Below are 20479 nucleotides of genomic sequence, written 5' to 3' on the forward strand. Positions count from 1 at the left end.
CATTAGGATAGGTGACAATTGAATTGGCTTGGGCTTTTAAACATGTCTTGGCCTTACAGCCAGTTTATGTTCATTCATACACATTTGATCCTTCAAAATGTAGCTAGGTTTGTGAAAGTCAATTTTTGTGCATTTCAATATCAGGTTCTATTTATAGTGATTTACGGGAGGAGAAATTGGGTTACATGGCTTCCTAATATCCCACTAATTATATATGGGTTTAGATTTTAAGTGATTTGTATTATTCTTTTCCAAGTGGATTGTTACACTGGGTTGGACATTTCAGAGTTCCACTAATAAATCACACATTCTCACTGCTTTGAGGTATTCTTTTACTTATTATTTAATGTCACCCTTTTCTAGCTTTTGGTTTTGCATGCTGATGGAGTATTTAAAACAAATTCTCCGAACGTCCTTGGAACTTTCCGCCCAGACCAGACTCTTTACCACTTCAGAGCTTTCAGAGCTCCTGGGCTACTGCTCAGTACCAAATGGAGCTTCTCTCAGTGTCTTTTTTGGGTTTTGCAGGGCTCCCCGAGGCCGAGGGCTGGGAGGACGGAAAGAGCTCATCAGTTTGTTGGAAGGCAGGCAGGCTGTCCCGGCAGCTTTTCCCAGACGCTCCCAGCTCCGTCTTTTCTTGCATACCAGCAGAGCCGCTTTTTTCCTCCAGTGATTGAAACCATCTGGACTGCAGGGGGGTCACGTGTGTATGAGAAAATGACATAAAGTTTTAGACCCCCGTATGCTTTGCTCCAGGCCCAGACAATTCTTAGATGGATGGTGCTGAGGTGAGGACCGTTCGGTTAGAGGGCCAGCGCCTCACCCTGCCCGCCCCCAGCTCCCACCTTTCTCCTCCGTGTGGCCCCCACCCCTCGGGCCCCGCCCCGCCCCTCGCGCGCTCTCTGTGCGGCTTTCTAGTTGCATGGGAGCACACCCCTTGGCCAGGCTCGGCAGCCCACCCTCTCCGTCTGGGGTGGAGGCACACCTCCTCCACGCCCCTTCACTCAAGTCTCGGCTCCCGCTCCGGTCTCTCCCTCCAGCCGGCCGGTGCGGGTGCCTGCCGGCCGCCCGCCCGCCCTCCAGGCGCAGCTCCTCCTCCGGGCTGCAGGGCTCCGCACGGCGCCAGTCAAGCCCCCATCAGTGCGAGCCCCAAGCCAGGCTGGAGAGTGCGGAGGTCAGCGCATCCGCTGCCGCCCAGCTTTCCCCGCCCGCCGGCTTGCCCCAGTGCTCTTGCTCCCGGCTGGTGGCGCGGACAGGAGGGGTGCCGGTTCCGGCTCTGCCCTGCCGGCCGCTGCAGCCCCAGCCGGTTTCCCGCTATTCACCACTCCTTGCCCCCGGCGGCATTCCAGCTCCGTGAGTATTTGCATCCTGGCGCCCAGACTCTGGGGGGCCTCTTTAGGCACCGGGGAGCAGGGCCGGTGGGGAGCTTTTCGGGCTGGAGGGGACTGCCCTCTGGGGGTCCGCGCAGCTCTGCGTTCCGCAGGCTGCGGCTGAGGTTGGGGGTGGGGAACATCAGATGAGGGTCTGGGGAAGTGCAGAGCTGGGGTGTGCGAAGGGATGACTGCAGCCTGGGCGGCCCTGGGAGTGGGCTCTGCCAGCCGCCTCTTCCCCTGGACATGCCCAAGCTACTCCACAGCGGCGGTGGTGCCTTGTCTGCAGGCTCCTAAAAGAAACACACACACACACACACACACACACACACACACACGACTCAAACAAAGAAAAATTAACTTTGTACTCTAAACAAATTGAACTGTGTTTATTGGGAGTGACTTCCTTTCCTTTTTTGCTTTTCTTCTTAAGTGTACTAAGTATTAAAGATACATATTTTTCTTAAGTGACCCAAGACTAAAGGAACACACTTTAGCCAGCGTTTATGCAATCTTATCCAAGAATTTAGTAATTTAGTAGCGTTCAAGAGACTGAACATTTTCAAGTGTTTCTAAAGAGAGATTATTGCATTTCCTGGGATCTCTATATAAATGTGGTTTATATTTGAGTATGAATAAAACAACATCTTCCCCAAGTGAGACAATTTGCCTTGTTGCTGCCTTAGTCCAGCTTCTGCCTGTATCCCCATGCAGGTGTTTCTGCTGTTTGGGCAGCAGGGTCGGGGAAAGGTGAAGAGGTCATTATCCTGTCTCCAGGACTGTTTTGAGCTACTTATGGTATCTCTTGCATGCACACACTTCAACTGGCTATTTTAGGATAGGGCCACAAGGTTAAAACCCAAGTGACTACATTTTTTTTTTCCTTCCAAGTAATACTCTCAGAAGCTAAATCCCTTCATTGATGGCTTTTTCAGAAGTAGGGCTTTCTAAAGGATCAGAAACAGTCTAGGTTCCAGAAAACTAATCAGAGGTAGAGACCTAGTTGTGCATAGTCTGTCTTCCATGCTGAATTAAGGACAGCACAAAGCAAGAGCTCTAGAAGAGCCTGTTGAATGCATGGAGTGAAGTAAAGGCTTTCTGCACCCTAGATAGACGACTCTGAGGCAACTCTGTCTTCAGAGTATTTTTTATTGAACACTTAGATTGTGATTGGCTTGATAATTAGTGAAAATTTTGCCCTTGAGTTTGTGAACTCATTGGGGAAGGAAGAATGACGTGTAAAAGAATAGCAGTGAAGCTCAGAGGAGAAAACACTTAGGAGCCAGGATGGCTTCACAGAAGAGAAGGGATTTTGTTTAGGCCTTGAAGCAAAGTGTGGAGAGTTGCTGGGGAGACTTTTCAAGAGAAGAGAGAGTAGACCACTTGGAGTGGAGCAGGGGAGAAAATAACACTTACTGAGCACCTACTCCGTGCCACACACCTTGCTCTCACTTTCATCTTCCAGTGCTCTGAAGTAGGCATTGTTATTCTTGTTTTAAAGAGGGAGAATTCTGGGTTTAAAGGAGATCAGATAGGGTAACCTGCTCAAGATCATACGAATAGTAAGTGATAGAGCTGGAATTCCAGCTCTGCATTGTCTGACCCTAAAGCTTGTGCTTCCTCGGCCGCCTTCCACCACAGGCAGTGGGAGGTTCAGTCGAAGCAAGACTGTGGTCAGTTTGAATTCTGGCGCAGGAGCTGGAACTTTATCCTACACGTGTTGTTTAGCGTGTAAAGTCTGTGGAGAGAAGGAGTGTTGGGCAAAGCAATGTTTTTAGATTAATATGACATCTGTGTTCAGGAGTGTGACACCCTCATCGCAGGTTAAGATGTAGTTCTTAACAGGAGGTTTAAAACAAAGTGGTGTAGCCAAAACATCTAGGTGTTTAAATTCCTGCCCCATTTATCCTTCAGTAGCTTGGTTCATGGGGTAAGAACTAGTCACACTGACCGGAGGGCTACGGGGGATCAGAAAAGAGCTGACATGACCAGGCGACCATTGGCAAGGAATGTGTATGTGGAGCCACACAACTGGTGGTTTGTCCTTATGTTCCCCACATGTTTCGCAATACTTCGGTGAAAGTTATGTTCTTTCCTGACTACCCTGGACCTGTGGGATGTAGATCAATGTTATAATTTGTTTAAGAGCCTTTACTAAGTGGCAGAGTTGAGCTCCAAACCCGGGCCTCTACCCTAAACATTTAAGTTGAGGCGCTCTTTTTCCCCCAACATTCCCTTGTTTCTTAAAAATGATAAATTAAAAAAAACAACAACAACAAACCTTAGTACTGGCAAAGTAAAAATTGAGATTACTTTTCTTAATAATTAAGATAAAATGTACACTTATTTAACTTTTTTTGTTATGGAGAAGCAATAGAATAGAGGCCTTTAGAAAGTTACTGTGTGGGAATTTGGGTTATGGAAGCCAGGATTTGGAGATGTGCAAAGCTCCTCCTACCCTTCCACATTTCTTACCGTTAATTGTGTTGTTATATGTATATAGCTAGAGAGCTTACAGGACCATTGAATACCCAAGTTTATAGCCCAGCCCTCTGATTCTCTGCAGATAATGAGCTCAGGAAGAACAGCAGTGGGTGGAGCCATTTTAGTAGAATTGTCTCCCACTTTGTGTACAATCTAGATTTCTTGCCTTTCCTTGTACAACCTCTAGGCCTTTTCCCCTGAACCTATGAGAACACTGAAGCCTTGGTTCTGAGGCCAAGCGATTCCAGGTAGCAGAAAGTTGCACAAAAAAGAAACAGGCAGAAAAATCAAGTTCACCAACTAGAGAAGCTTTATTTTCATTAACGTTAGAGTCAACAGCGTTTTTTTGTAAAATTAAAAAAAAAAAAAGGGAAAACCAAAATATGGCCCCAGTTTTTCATCCATTTTTACCTTTGAGAGCCTCTAACTGGAAAGCTTCCCGATTGAATGGTACTTTGATAATGTGAAGTTCTCACCAGCATCTCTAAATGTGTCAGGATGACCCAGTTTGAATTTTGGACCTCTGAGGAATGCGACCTCTCAGTGTAGGGGACTTAAGAGTCCAAAGATAGCGGTTAAAGTTCCAGCTTTGCTATTTCTTTAGAAGTTTCTGGAGCTTGATGTCAGAGGACTTTTAGCTAAATTTTTCCAGTTCTTCTAGATCAGGGTAATCCTCCAGGACGGCATGGGGTTCGTGCCCTGATTAGTCCCCTGGTTCCTTCTCCCATTTTGTATATGGTACCACCTAAAAGCCATTTTGTTTTATTTGCAGCCTCTAGATACAGATCAGAAAGGAAAACCATCTAGGGTTTCTTCCAGAGAATGAGACAGCTCACTGTTGGCCCATTGGTGATCTTTTGGTTATGAGTTCCCGTGAGAACACTTTTGAGATTAGTTTGGAGTTGGCGGAGGGTGGGGGGGTCTCAAAAAGAGACTTTCGCAATTCTCTCATTTATTTTATTTGTTTTTTAGAGTGAGAGGAAGGGAGGGAGAGAGGGAGGGAGGGAGAGAAACATCAGTGTGTGATCGATTGGTTGCCTCCAACTGGGGAGCTGGCCTGCAACCCAGGCATGCGCCCTGACTGGGAATTGAACCAATGTCCTTTCTAGGCCAGTGCTCAGTCCACTGAGCCACACAAGCCAGGGCAACAATTCTCTTATTTAAATGTCAGGGATGTTTGGTTGCATTTTTGGCTCATTGCTTACTCATGCAGTTGTTAATGTTTTTATATTTGGTAAGCATTTGTCATTTTTATAATTTATTAAGGAGTGATTTTGATTTTCTAGGATAGCAAAAAGATAGCTTTGAAAAATAGAACTGGAGTATACTTTTGATAGTCAGATGTAATCTCCTAGTGTAGTAGAACCATTTGACTATGTTAACCTAGTCCACCTCTAAATATCCTTAAATCTCTCTCAAGAGATTTCACAACCTGCCGCAGAAATGTTTTCTGAGCTTTCCAAACTGATGATCACAGATTATCTCCTTGTAGTTGGCCTAAGTTTTCTTTTAATATTTCTTACTTTTACTGTTTTCCCATCCCTCTTCAATGCACAGATGTTCACAGAGTAAACAAACTGCTTTTCCTGGATCCCAGTGGCTGCACCACAAATACAGATTGCCCCTTTCCATACCCATACTTTCCTTCCCTGCCTCTGGCAAAACAAACAGACCTTTCTCTGTTTTTCTTTGTAAGTCTTACTTTTAGACCTTTGATGATACTTGTTGCTTTGTGTTTTATGCAGAAAGTCAATATCAGATATGCTGTCAACTAGAGCTTTCAGGTTGAAGTGAGCCATTTGGAAATAAAATGTGTGCATTCCCCTTGCCCCCGCCCCCTGCCCCCCAATCAGCATGAGTAATAATGGAACAGGTGTAAAGTCTGGAGATAACTTCTTTCCAAAAAAAATTATCATTGAAAGAATTTTGCCCAGTCCTTTAAGTGCGTAAAAAGAATCCAGCCTTTGCAAGATTGCCCTAAAAGTAACAGGCTAGCCCAGTTAAGGCTTTTCTACAAGTGTGGGAATCATTGGTTTAAACTGGACTTTAGGATCCCCAGGCAAATATGATAGAAATAGTCTGCTTAACCCTTTGTTAACAGCATAAGAACTAAAGCCTTTTTAAATGGGCCTCCTGATAGAGGGCCTTGGTGGTTCGAGTGCGCGTATGCTGACTAGTCCATCCTGGTTGTCAGTATTCTGGAAACTACTTTGCATGGGCAAGTGTCACTATTGGTGACCTTTTGTCTTTCTTAGAGATGACATTGGGATCTTACATGTTAATTTGGCTAAGACAAGTTTGCACCTAGATATTTGTGGATCTCTTTCCCCCTTCTCCCTATCTTTTCCCTGCCCCAAGGCTAACTGGAGTGGGGTGGACGGAGCCCCTAATCAAGGAGTCAGCCTCCTGGGATGTTCTGTCAGACGCTGGCCTCTCAGGAAGCACTCTGAATTACTATTATTTATACGCTATTCCTCCCTTCCTTTCTTTCTTGTGCAACATTTATTGAATATCTGCCAGGGAAAAAGCACTGGGCTAGTTCTTTTAAGCATCTATTTGTTTTCTTACTACTTTTTTTTTTTCCATAAACATACTTAATATTAGGTGTTTGACAAATTAATGAGGGAGTAATGTTAAAAAATTAGATTGAAAATTATTTTTGGATATGGGTGTTGGATACCACCTGTTTCACATACTGCCGTTGGGAAGTAGCTGTTCACCATCACTCTGGCTTTTGCTCTAGGTGCTGAGAGGACCCCTGATAAGATCTTCATCAGTTATATTTCTAGTGAGTGAACAAGGCCCAGTCAGTTATTTTCCCTATTAGTTGTGTTAAATTACACTTACTGTTGCTAGGCCCTCCACTTAACCTAATATCCCCTGCATGAGAAAGCGCCCCGCAGTCAGTAGTAAGGACTGCCTGGAGAAGTTCTATCTCAAAATCTGGTCTTGTCACTTGAATCAGGGATGGATGGATTGTAGGTGCTAAGATTCAAAGGGCTTTTACACAAGCCATAGTGACCCTAACACTAGTACCAAGTCCAAGGGAAATGCAGGTTCTTTTGAAAATTGTGTACCAGTATGGGCCCAGGGAGGATAAGGCTTTTTGCTTCTCAGTGGACACTAGAATCTGTACACAGAGACTTAGAGATGAAGAAAACCCAACTTTAAATTAATATTTCATGCTGTGGGGTTTGGCAGAGCATGGGAAAATGGGATTTAAGGTCAAAATGTTTATTTGAATCCTTAATGTCCAATTAATCAGGTATCAGTTGTGAGCGTTCTGTTTTGCTATTTCCCCCCCAACATCTGTGTGTTGAGAGGTCACTGCCTTGAATTAGAATAGTATTTAGGACCAAAGTGTTTGTATAGAAAGTGATGGCAGAGTCATGGGAGATGAACAGAGGCCACTTTATATCTTATTTCAAATGGACCATTTTTAAAACCCCGCCGTAAGTAGATCAGTGGTCAGAATTACTAAGAAATAGCTTTGCTGAAAGGTATTGATAAAGTAACATCTAGCAGCCTTTTTCTGTTCCAGGACTAGATCTGAGCAATAAAGCCAATTTGGAAGCAGCATCATGTGCTCAGTTCTGCCCACATTTAAGTCGCCTACATACTTCCCATGTATTTGTCACTGTTATGGTCCCTGGAGGGCTGGGGTAGATCTCAGGATATGAGGCTCAGACATGGTGGAAGCCACATCAAGAGCTGATCTTGGTAGGTCAGCATCATTTTCTGTGGTTTATCATCACCAGGATTGGGGGTGTGGGAGGTGAGTGGGTAGGGCAGGGAAGAAGAAAATAGAAGGGCATGTAGTTCTATGGAAATTGAGTAAAGGAATGAAAAAGTTAGAACTCTTCCCCCGCCCCCCCACACTGACTTGGGCTTTTGTTCTTTTGGAAACTCTTATCTCTGAAGGTTGTTTTATAAATACTTGCAGTAACTCACTGAAGGCACTTCGACTTCTGCACACTGGTGGGAAGAGCCCTCCTCCATGATCCTCTGGATATGCGTTTGGGTTATGCCCATTTTGTTTCCCTCATTTCCTCCTAAGTTTTGATGTTTTTTTTTAAAGGAATAATCTGGCTTCAGTGTTTAGATTCTTTTAAGGCTTTGGGGACTGGGGGTGGGGGACTGGGAGTGTGACATGTTGCCGGATATGAGAGAATTTTGCACTTAGATCTCCAGGAAAGAAGAGACAGAAAAGTTTATACACAAAGCATAAGGATTAGGAAGTCAGAAGGAAAAATGACTTGTGGTGTGACTGCTTTGGCCAGTGAGACACTGCCAGGGTGGGCCTGGTAGTTGCGTGATGGGGAGGTACGGAGGATATCTTACAATCCACGCTATTCCATAAAGAAGATTTTTTTCTTCTTAAGAGAAATCATGGTGCGTTATATTGGTGTTTAGAAAAAATTTACAAGCTGTCCACAGTGCGTGTTTGTGCATACCCAAGTGTATGTTTAACTCTGTGTCAAGCATGGTGGTAGATATACAAGACAAATATGTGAAAAAAAATAAGCTGAACTTAGAACATATAATTGTTGCCTAAAGAACTATATAAAATACTATATAAAGTATTATGTTATCATGCTTTCAGCTGCGAGTTACATAATGGGGATTTGGGGCCCCGGACAAGGCTTAGGACATGCGGGCTTATGGTAAAATCTTGGGCTGAATGGAGGCCTTTGGAGATGTTGGGGTGTCCCAGGGCTTAGGCTTCAGCCCCCTTCTTTTCTCTGTCTGCACTTTTAAGTGACCTCATGGTTTCAAAGCGCTAGCATTCATGGAGTGTGTACTCTGTGGCAGACTCTGTTCTAAGGGCTTTAGTGCACTAGAGTAGCATTCCAAACAAATTTATGATTGAGGTACTGTTACCCTCACTTAAATATGTGGAAATTGAAATACAGAGAAATGAACTTTCTTGAGATCACATAGCTTATAAGCTTAAGAGTTAGGCTGTGAACTGGGGCCATTGGAGACTGGATGCCAAGTTCCATGGTTCTGTATAGCCTTGTCACTTGTCCCTACTCGTCTACTGCTGTCCCTTCACAGTCTGGTCTCCACATAGTAACCAAAGTTTTACATTTGTCCCCTCCTTTAACCCTCATATGGAATCCCACCCATTGTATACTTAGAATCCAAATTTACTACCCAGTCGTTAAGTGCTCTAACCTCTGACCCTGCCAACTGCTCTCCACCTTTGTCCCCATCTCTTCTGTCTCAGAGCCTTTGCCCTGCACCTGGGGTGTTCTTCTTGACTATTGCTAGTTTGTACCCTCACATCATTTAGGTGTCAGCTCAAATGAACTTCCCTAGGGAGGCTTTCCCTAAGCATTCTATGTAAAACTACTGCCCTTCCTCAATCTTTAATCCTTGATTTGTTTCTCTTGTTAAAATTATATACATATTTGTGTGTTTTTCCTGTTTCCTTTCCCAAGTAAATAAACTCCATAAAGGTTAGAGGTTGGTCCATCTGTTTATCGGCATCTTTACTTTTTAGAAGAGTATGTGGAAGGTTTTTATAAATATTTGTTAAATGAATAAATGACATTATTTGTATCTGAGTTGGTGTTGCACATGACTTCACTTGGATAAAAATAGTGGAAAGGAAATGGATATACAGGTGACATATACAGGTGTGTTGGCTTTATGTTTATTACCAAGGATTTGCCATAATATCTGGCCAAGAAAATGCTCAGAAAATCTTAGTTGAAAAAATGTGCTATATGATTTTCTCTGGGTTCCAGACCTAGGATTCTGGGCTGGAGTGCTTAGAGAAAATTTGTGGAGGACTTGCAGACGTTGAAGGAGATTGGATTTGTGGGGTGTAAAGGAGTCATCGAGTAATTATTTTTTAACCTAAAAGGACCGTTAAGATGGTTTAGTTCAGTCTTTCTGTTTATAGATGGAGGAACTGAGCCTAGAGAGGTGAAGGGCTTGTCCAGAGGCACACAACTTGTTTTTGTCAGAACCATGCCTAGAATTCAGGTTTTTTGATTCCTAAGTCAGTTCTTCTTTCCTTGATACAATGCTGCCTTCAGAACCTAGGAGGACACTTTGTGGAGTGGAAGTAACTAGGAGTAGCATGAGCCAAGGCCCAGAGGCAGAAAAGATGCGGGCTTGTGTGCTGTAGAAACTGGGGTGGGAGCTAGACTGTCCTAACTGAATCAGCAGGTTAGTGAAAGAGACCCACAGGAGATGCAGTGGACTGTACAAGGTGAAGGCCAGGTCCTGAAGGATTGAAGGTTGTCTTAAAGACTTTAAATTTGGAATGACAGGGATGCATGCGAAAATGCTTGAAATGTTGCTCTACCTTTTCTCTCCAGTGAAGGTGGCATATAATTGGTAATAGAGAAAATGGACTGGAATTGAGAAAGAAACTGGAGCCTTGGAGGAGTTACGAGGCCCTTGTAACAATCCAGACATTAGTGTAGTTAGGAGCCTAGTATCATTTGTTTGTTTTTTAGAAATCTGCAGTGATTTTAGAGATGACATATAACTCTCTGGTAAGATGTGTGTACCCAGCTTTCAAAGAGTGTTTTGGAGTATGAAGCCAGGGAACTGGTATTTTGCCTTAATTCTGCCTATGGCTGTAAATGGCATTTTAGTATCCAAATGTTAATTCCTGGATTTTCCTAACCTGAGGCAGGTTAGGAAAGTAAGGATAGAAGATAACAACATACCAGTGTGAAAATAGTGACGGAGGGGGTGGGAGGGGCAGTGGAGCAGGTGAGTAATGGCCGCCAGCAGCTTCTAGGGGAGGACCTGGACCTCTGGCTGCGGGGTGGCTGGCGAGTCAGGCATCCAGGATGCCAGTGGTCATGCATGGCTGCCCCGACACCCCGTAAGCCTCTGGAAGTCAAGTCTACCCTCTGGGCCCACAAAGGCTTTGGATGGATGGGTTGTGCTAAAGCCCAGGGTAGTTGATGTGGTCCACATAAGTTTTCAGCCAAGGCATATACTAATAGATTGATAGATCCCTTACAAGACCAGTTAATTGGTATAGGGTATGATCATTTAAAAACATTTTTTCCATCTTAAGGAATCTTTTTTTCCATCTCTAAGGAAAATCTTTAAAGGTCAGCATGGCAATGAGAACACAGACCTTTAAATAATATCTCATAGTGGAAGAGAAAGTTTGAGTTGCAGGAAAAATCCTGGAGCATTCACCAAATGCTTATTGAGCAGGACCTACTAAATCCTAGAATCTGTGCTGAGTATTGGAACTTTGATCTTTTGGTTATATTGCAGCATGTTATTAGTAGGTTATTATTAACATTTGGTTCTTTTCCATGTTAAGGTTTTTTGGCCCCAAAGGTTACATAGCTCAGTCCGTAGATCCTCAGTTCAGACTTAGGCTTGCATTCACGGTTTGAATGTTCACTCTGTATCAGTCATATGCTGATGCTGAAGCAGTTTTGAAGATGAATAAAGACTGGTGACTGGAACCTACTAGGTGGATGTGGCAGCTCTCCAGTTTCGCCAAGAGGAGAGTGAAGTCAGCAGTGATGTATGTATTCTCTTTTACTTGTTTTGTCGGCACTAAGACCTTACCCCTGTCTCCTAGCTCCATCTTTACATTTTATTTTATTTTATTTTAAAGATCTTATTTCTCTTATTTTTAGAGAGGGGGAAGAAAGGGAGAAAGAGAGGAGAGAAACATTGATTGGTTGCCTTTCGCATGCCCGCAACTGGGGACGTGGTCTGCAACCCAGGCACGTGCCCTGACCCAGGAATCGAACTGGTGACCTTTTGGTTTGCAGGACGATGCCCAGTCCACTGAGCCACACCAGTCAGGGCTCCATCTTTACATTTTAGAGGAATGAAAATTAGGTCCTTTGTGTTAAGTTTGGGAAGTTCCATTAGAGCAGCATTTCCCTGATGAAACCTTTAAGTTCGAAACCTTTCTGGGAGAATCTCTCCTGCCTGTGTAGTCCCAAAGAGTTCTCCATGAGACCTTTCTTCCTGCCTCTGAAGGCTGCCTTGCCTACAGTATGGATACAGGGCATGCGGTAATCTGTATTCCTCTGGCTGTCCCTGGGGATGCTGGGAGGGCCACGGTGTCTTGTTTTTTTAGAATGAATGACACAAACGAGAGGGCAGCAATCAGAGTGAATTTTCCCGTTGTTTAGAAAGGCAGCTGCTTAGAACAAAAGAGGCAAAGAGGACATACAGAGGAGGAATGTTTTATTGAACCTTTGGATTGCCAGTGGGAGTGAGGTGGTTTCCCTCTCTTCCTCTTGGGCACCTGAGGAGGCTTGTACACTGGTTGAGGTTTACTCTACTTTCTTTGTGTCTGTGAACTCCTTTAATAGAAAACTAGAAAAAATAAAATTATCTTCAACTTCAAATCTAAATTGGTTCCTTAAAATTTTGATTTATGCATTATAGTGCACTATAAAAAATAAAAACATTCACTTTCCCAATCCCCAGAGATCAGTGATCATGGTTAATATCTCAGTGCACCCTCTTCTAGCTCCTTCTCTAGTCATATGTATGGACACATTTGTAATCTCTTACTTACCAAAGCAAGATCATACTATATCTAGTGCTTTTCATTCTATCTTATTTTAAAATTATCTCCATTTTTCCAGTTAAATAAATTTTTATCATAATAACACTCAGACCATATTTCAGATTTCCCATTGATCCCCAAGTGTCCTTATTGTTGTTTTTTCCATACCAACATTGAACCTGCAGCCATGCATTATCTGTGGTTGTTATGTCCCTTAAACTGCTTCTAATCTAACCCAGTCCCTTTTGTACGATGTTGTCTCGTTCAAGAATTATCTGTAATAGTACCATTAATTGAGTGCCAACTCTGTGACCTGTGTACTGCTAAGGGGTTTATACATGTCATCTTATTTAATCCTTGCAACACCACCGAGAAGCATGCATTAGTGTTCTTTATTTTTATATACTCTCTTCCTGTGAGACCTCAGGGATCCCCAGAGCTTCAACTATTTCCTTTATACATCACCTTTATCTTAAGAGCATGAACTCTTGAGCCAAATGACCTGGATTCAAAAAGCCTTTTTCCACCAGGATATGTGATCCTCAGCAAGTTGCTTAACCTCTCTGTGCATCAGTTTCCTCAACCGTAAAATGGAATAATAATAATGCCTTCCTCATAAGGTCTTTGTGAGGTTAAATGAATGAATGTATGTAAAATACTTAGAAGATGACCTGGCACACTGTTCCTGTTGGACAGCTGGATGATTCACAGGCACCCCAGGCTTTCCACGTTCAATACTTACCTCTGAGAAGCTCCTCTCTCCTTTCTTGTATTCACAGCTCCTTTAAGGATATCAGAGTCATCTAGGATTTCTCCTCCTCTCTCAGGAACCACACTCATGAAGTGCTGTCAGCTTGCTTTCCCCGAAGTCCTCGTTGCTGTCTTGTTGCCTCCCACCCTGTCAAAGCCTTGGCCACTGTTTTCCTGGAATGCGGCTTTAATGTGTCACCCTGCCTGCCCCTCCATGTTCTTCAGTCAATCTCCCAGTCTGCTCCCACGAGTGGAGTGAGCTTTCTAAAATACCGTTCAATCATCATCCTTCCTTTTATTTTTATTTTTTATCCTCAGTACCCTCATGGGAGGACACCCCCCTTTTTTTTTGCATTGCTTTTAGAGAGAGAGAGAAACATCTCTGTAAGAGAGAAACATCAACTGGTCCATCCTGGCCCCCCGCGTGATCGAACCGCAACCTAGGTATGTGCCCTGACAGGGAGTTGGAGCTACAACCCTTCCGTCACAGGACAATGCTCCAACCAACCGAGCTACCAGCCAGGGCCATATTTTTTTCCTTTTTTTTTTTTTTTTTTTGACGAATAACATACAGTAAAGTGCAAAAATATTGAGCATATATCTTAACGGATTTCAACATTGTTTTTCACCCATGTAACCACTCAGATCAAGGTATAGAACATTTCCAGCACCCCAGAAGGTTGTCTTATCTCTCTTCACAAGTAGTATGTATCCACAGTCCTATCCTTAACCACTCTTCCTTAACCTTTTGTTTTGCCTTTTCTTGATCTTCATGTAAGTGAAGCACAAAGGCTCTTTAATGAATCTTCTTTCACAGAGTAAGCCCCAACTTACCTGACACTCAAAAATCTTTGTCATCTGGCTTTTACTTCAAGTCCACACTAGCCTGCCCTTCCTGCCTTGGTGACATTGCATGGCTGGTTACTAACACAATAGGCATTTTTCCTTTTTTTTTTTTTTTTTTTTTTTTTTGCTGCACTGAATATTCTCTTGGCCTTCTGACTTCATCCCCTGGCAAATCCATCCTCCAGGACTCAGATTCACGCTGAGTCAGGCCCCTCTGTGCACTCTGGAGGCATGATTATTATCAGAGTTACTTATTTAAGTGTTTTTCTCCTCTTCTCATCATGTTTTAAGAGACCATGGGTGGGACATTTCCCTCCTTAGTGAGTTGAACTTTTACACAAACAAGTCATGTTCTTTCTAGAAAAATTAGGAAACAGAAACAAACCAAAAAAAAAACAGCCACAATCCCACTACACAGAGATAGCCAAGCTTTACATATATACTAAAATATATACCAGGACTGTAAAACAAACATATATACATTCGCAAAATACTAAATATTTATCTGCATTATTATTTATGTTTAGTTTTTTTTTTCCTTTTTTGCTATTGTAAAAACACTGTGATGAACTTCCTTATGTCTATATTTTAGTGCAGTTCCCTGATTGTTTTTGGAGGATACATTTGTAGAAGTAAAATTGATAGATGAAAGATAAGACCATTTTCAAGGGCTTTTGATGTGTTTAGCCAAACTGCCCTCCAGAAAGTCTTTAACCTGTGTACTCTTCCACTAGAGTGAGTGAGAGAGCCGGATTTTAGTCATCCCACCAAACTAAAAAGAATGAAAATATTTGTAAATCTGATGAGATAAAATGGTATTGCATTGCTGCTTTAATTTGCATTTCTTTGTTTGCTACTGAGACTTGATATTTTCTCATATATTTAATGCCACTTATATTTCTTTTATGATTTATGTGTTCATGTATTTTCATATTTTATTTTTACTGATTTTACCAATTCTTTTAATATTAAGGATATTAACTCATAGTATATGTACTACATATATTTCCCTCAGTTTGTCATTTAGCTTTTTTACTTTATTTTTTCTACATATAAACATTTTAAATAATTTATTTTTTAAATAATTTTTATAAAATATTTATTTTTAGAGAGGGGAAAGAGGGAGAAAGAGAGAGAAACATCAATGTGTGGTTGTCTCTTGCATGCCCCCTACCGGGAACCTAGTCTGCAACCCAGGCATGTGCCCTGACTGGGAATCGAACCAGTGACCCTTTGGTTTGCAGGCTGATGCTCAATCCACTGAGCCACCCCAGCCACCACTTAATAATTTAATGTAGTAAAGTTTATTAGCCTTAAACAATTTTTTAACCCGTGGTATCATTCTTAGAACAATCTGCCCTCAGCAAGATTAAGGTAAGTACCCATTATGTAGTCGTCTACTTTTATGATGTCTTTGTTTTAACTTAAATCTTTACTCAATTTGGAATTTATTGTTATGAAATGATGATAGCCAACATTTTTGAGTACATGTTATATGCTTTACATGTACTGACTCTAATACTTCCAACAAACCTGTGATGTAAGCACTGTTATTTTCCTTGTTAGTTTCACTGTAAATTGACTTGTATCCATCTCTTCATTGATTTAGTATGAACCTTATGGTTTTACTATTTCTTTTGCAACCTGTACTCGCATAGTCATTATGATGGTTTGTTTCATATTCTTGAGACTCTCTATCCGCCCTTTTGTAAATTTTACTTACTTATTTATTGAGTATTTACTGTGAGGAAAGCATTCCATTACTGGGATTAGCTGTGTTTTTCTCTTCTACCATAAATGCTTTTGGACTGCTTATATCTTTTTTCTGTTAATTCATTCTTCTGCATTTACTTGTTGATCCTCCTTTCATAGGATGTGTTTGTACCTGAAAGATACACCATTAGGGCATGTTTTTGGAGAGGCCGATCGGTGTTATACAGCCTCCACGTAGGGTAGCATCTGAGTGATTGATGGGGCAGAGTTTCACTGAGTGTTTAGCAACTGTGGAGCCCTAAGCTAGAGACTGTAAAGGCCGGAAGAAGAGTTCACATGTGTCTAGGGAATCTTCAGTTACATAAAAGAGGGAGATTTGGGGATTAATCACAGGAAACAATGTGTCCATTGAAACTGAAAGCAAGTAGGTCTCTTGCATGGTGAAAGCACTGAGGGCTGATTCCATGGGATAGGAAAATCACAGACTTATAAAACTAATAAGCCCTGACCTGTGTGGCTCAGTTGGTTGGGCATTGTCCTGCAAAGCAAAAGGTCATCAGCTTGATTTGTGGTCCAGGCACATGCCTGGGCTTCCGGGTTTGGTCCCCAGTCGGGTTGCACACAAGAGGCAACTGATCGCTGTTTCTGTCTCACATCAATGTTTCTCTCTCTTTGTCCTTCCCTTCCCCTCTCTCTAAAAATAAATAAAATCTTTAAAAACAAAACAAAACAAAACCATAATAAGTCACAGACCGTGCCCTCAAAGAGGCATAAAACACCTACAGTAAAGAGCTAAAGGTTAATTCCAAAACATAAGTGAAGTCATGAGGCAGGTTAGAGGTCATTGGCAAGCATCTGATCTGATAGGACTGTAGAGATGCAAGGACTTGCTAAGAGGAGAAGCATTTGAGGAGGTTGCATAGGGAGAACAAGAGGCATAATCTTGGCCCTTGGAGGGCTGGCAGGATTTGACTTGGTGAAGAGGAAGGGGACTTTAACTGGGAAGAATATCCTGAGGCACACAAGTAGGAACATGTTTTCTAAAACTAGGTTCATTTGCTCCCATCTGTAGGCCCTGTCCGCCTCACCAAGCTGCTGAGCCTTGGCTCACTCCTCCATTTCCCCCTCCCCACAGTGAGGAGCAGGCCTTTCTCAAGGAGCAGTGCTCTGCCCAGGGGACCGGCTCTGTGGTTCTGACTGCACTGCCCTTCACTTGCTTTTTTCCAAGGACAGATCCCTGTCCTCTGGGGCCAGCGGCTTGTGGAGAAAGCGTCTTTCCAACATCACCAACCTCTTAAGCAGTAGATTCCTTCATATTATGTGGGTCCTTGCTACCTGCTATCTCATCTTGGAAACTTCCCGCCTTCTCCAGACTAGGCTTCCAGGGGGCAGTTCCGTAATGTGCATGGCAAGCCTTATTACCCTGTGGTTCTCTGGAACTTCCTAGTCTATGTGGCTCAGTGGGCTATGGGCTTCCATACTGGAGTCTACAAACTATCATTAGAATGGGGAATAATGTCATGGGGACTGTATAGAAAGGATAGTAGGAGCCAAGGCTGATGTTGGAGGACTAGATTCATTCCCCAAGGGGACCATGCAGTATGGTTTCTGTTTTTGGGTGCTCCGTAATTTATTTAGTCAGACCTTTATTGAAGTACATTTTGATTATTTTTTAGTCTCTTCTGTTAAAATGTAACAGTAATTATCCATGAGTAAACACAATTTAATGTTAATTTTTAATTTTGATAATGCTACCATTTTGGTGAGAAAGGCAGATAAGCCAGTGGTCTTCAAATGGGGAAGATTTTCCAATCCTTGACTTCCATATGTCATCTTTCTAAAAGTTTATCTATCTGTGAATACAGTGGTACTCATGGTGTTCCCTTTTCTCAATCCCTCTTCTCCCACTTTTGTTTTTAAGATTTTACTTTTTTACTTCTTAGAGAGGAAGGGAGAGAGAAAGAGAGAGAGAGAGAGAGAAAGATTAATGTGCTAGAGAAGCTACATCAATTAGTTGTCTCTTACATACCCCCAACCAAGGAATCCAGCCTGCAACCCAGGCATGTGCCCCAACTGGGATCGAACCTGCAACCTTTTGGTTCTCAGGCTGGCACTCAGTCCATTAAGCCACAACCGGCCAGAGCTCCCGCTTGTTGAAAGGAAGGCATAGCCATAACTTATCCCAAATCTTGCCGTTTGTGCTGTGAAAACTTCAAGGTTAGCAAACAAAGAAACAGAAATATTTTTAAGAAAATCATGATTCTGAGAAACAAATACTTTTCCCAATCAGATGGTTTTCATTTTAGCTTTCAATAAAAATTGAAAGAGTTATAAACTAGTACATAATTAAAAATAAATTTTGATGATAAATTACTGTGTAACTTTGACATATATATCTCAGAGCAAGTGCAAAGACTGGCTGATATTGCTATAGCAAAATTTTATCATTTCTATCTAGTTATTTATGTGAACAAAATTTCTTGCTGCTTGCAACTATAAAAATGGACAATAAATGCATTTATAATAAATGCATTGATTAATACAAATTTGTAATATAATTATATTTTGATCAATTATGTATTAATAATAAAGGTAATTAAAGCAATCCAGAAGAAATTTTTTTAACATTTAGAGCTTATAGGAAAATTTAAAAAATGTATGTGTATATATATTTATAATATATTGCAGAGAAGTATCATAGGTTGATCAATGAAAGATTTTCAGGCATAAATGATAGGATAAAATTCTGAGGGGGAAGTAAAAAGGAAATTAGAGTTCAAGGATAAAAAGGATGGTATAAAATTTTAATGTTTTTAAAAACGGATGCTGTATTTTAAATCACTATGATATTTAGAGTTCATTGGATTATTTGGATTCATTTAAGAGAATATTATGGTACTTTTGTTTTAAAATGTCAGTATTTATAAAATGCCAGTCTTTACAATATCCCAGAAAGTATATCTCCACTACTATTTATGATACAAAAATTTAAATGTTAACTTAAATATATGGGGAGAAGTACTTGTTTTGTAAAATTTGTTTAGGGCACTTATGATAAATAGACATTTACAATAGGATATGATACAGGTTTTCAGCCAGAAGAAAGGCAAGAGTAATAAGGAACAGATGCACAGGAAGCCCCAGAGTCAGGAAAAGCAACCAGAGGAGATACTGCGGGAGCCGGCTCTTGGGGGACTATTGGAGTTGGCTAAGCAAAATACGGGTGGAAAGGCATTCCAGGAAGAAGGAACAGTATATGCCAAGGACCTAGGGATTTAAAAGAACATGAAAGCTTTGGGGGAGATGGCAGGGGTGGCAGGAGCAGAATGGTGATTTACAGCCAGCCTGACAGCGCACTTTGACGGTCCAGAAAGAAGAAGTGACGATGGTAGATGTATGTGGAGGATTCTCTTGCCAAGGGCCAGGCCTGAAGTAGTGAGAAGGAGAGTGATCCATTAGTGGTGCTTCCCTCCAGTGATATTTTCCATGTTAACAATCTTCTGGACATTCTTACAAATGTAGAGATTCTATTTATATTCTGCTAGGGAAGAACAATGAGGCCAGCAAGGGTCTACTCCTCTTCTGGTTTTGGTACCTTAGTAGCAGTGGGCAGGCTGAGGTTAGTGCTGGAGTCCAGCAGTTCCTTCCACACATTGGCCACGTGGTTGGTTGAGGCCCACAGCTTGTCATTAAAGAGTGACTACAACTTTGAAGCCAAAATTTTAGATCCTTGGGCCAATAAAGGGTTTTTCTCCCTTCTGATTTGTGAATTTGTTTACTTGAAACGCTTTTACAAAATTCTGCAAATTAAATCAACTTAATGTGTACATTTACTGGCCCTGGCCGGCTAGCTCAGTCAGTTAGAGTGTGGTCCAGATGTGCCAAGGTTGTGGGTTTGATCCCTGGTCAGGGCACATACAAGAATCAACCAATGAATGCATGAAAAAATATGGAACGACAAAGCGATGTTTCTCTCTAAAAATCAATAAGTAAAAATTAAAACAAAGAACATATACGTTCGCTAAGTCACCCTGCTATAAAGAATTCAGCTGTATAAAACTTCTATGGTCCCAGAAAAAATAACATGTAAGGTCACTCTTCAGTCCATCTGGTACTGGGAGTTCTTTTGCTTTCACAGTAGACAGCCTTCTGTGAATAGGGATCCAAAAAGGAGGGCTATAAGATAAGACCATGTAGTCTGAAAAGTTGATTGCTTTTTTTTTTTTTTTTGCCTATATGGAGCATTTATTCAGCAAAGTGAGAGAGAGCCATGGTTCAGTGTTTACCTAGAGCAGGTGGAACAAACTCTGAAAGGAAAATACCAAGGAGTTGATTCGACACCACGCAGAGACACGAGTTGGTGAGATGAGAAGTTTTTCCACATTTTAATATTTTCCAGGATGACACTGACAGCCTTGCCCTTAGAGAACCCTGAGCCACCTAATCATTCATTCTTGCAGGCTCTTGAGAGGGCAAAATGGGGTATTTGTACCATTAAACAGATGTCCGGGGCCTTGCCTAGGAGAGCCTGGAAAGGCGTTGAAGACAACCATGGGAATGTGACAAGTGAGGCAAGGTAAGGGAAGCTTCATGACTGATTTCTCGTGGGAAAATGTCGCATTTGGTTTCAGAATTTCCAACTCTGTCTTCAAAAACGTTTTAGAAAAGCCGAGCTCTTGGGGGGACAACAGTAGAGAATGTTGTCAAGGAACTACTGAGTCAGTACAGGGGACCTACTATGGGCCATTTGCTGCTTTTGTAAATTTCACTAATTGTCTCTAAGAGGAGGAAATCG

The 20479-nt window shown here is 42.0% G+C and overlaps 1 protein-coding gene across 1 annotated transcript in view; it reads left to right on the top strand.

Annotated features, from left to right (window-relative positions):
* The first annotated feature begins 1264 nt into the window (after positions 1-1264).
* The window catches only part of DENND2B (DENN domain containing 2B), a 155995-nt gene continuing 136780 nt past the window's right edge, over positions 1265-20479 (top strand). Inside the window, exon 1 of the mRNA XM_054583039.1 lies at positions 1265-1353. The gene's annotated coding sequence lies outside the window, so the exon portion shown is untranslated. The remainder of the gene's footprint in view (positions 1354-20479) is intronic.

Source organism: Pteronotus mesoamericanus, unplaced genomic scaffold (genome assembly GCF_021234165.1).
Source record: "Pteronotus mesoamericanus isolate MK-2021 breed Mesoamerican mustached bat unplaced genomic scaffold, CSHL_Meso_final contig_1189, whole genome shotgun sequence".
Classification (NCBI taxonomy): domain Eukaryota; kingdom Metazoa; phylum Chordata; class Mammalia; order Chiroptera; family Mormoopidae; genus Pteronotus; species Pteronotus mesoamericanus.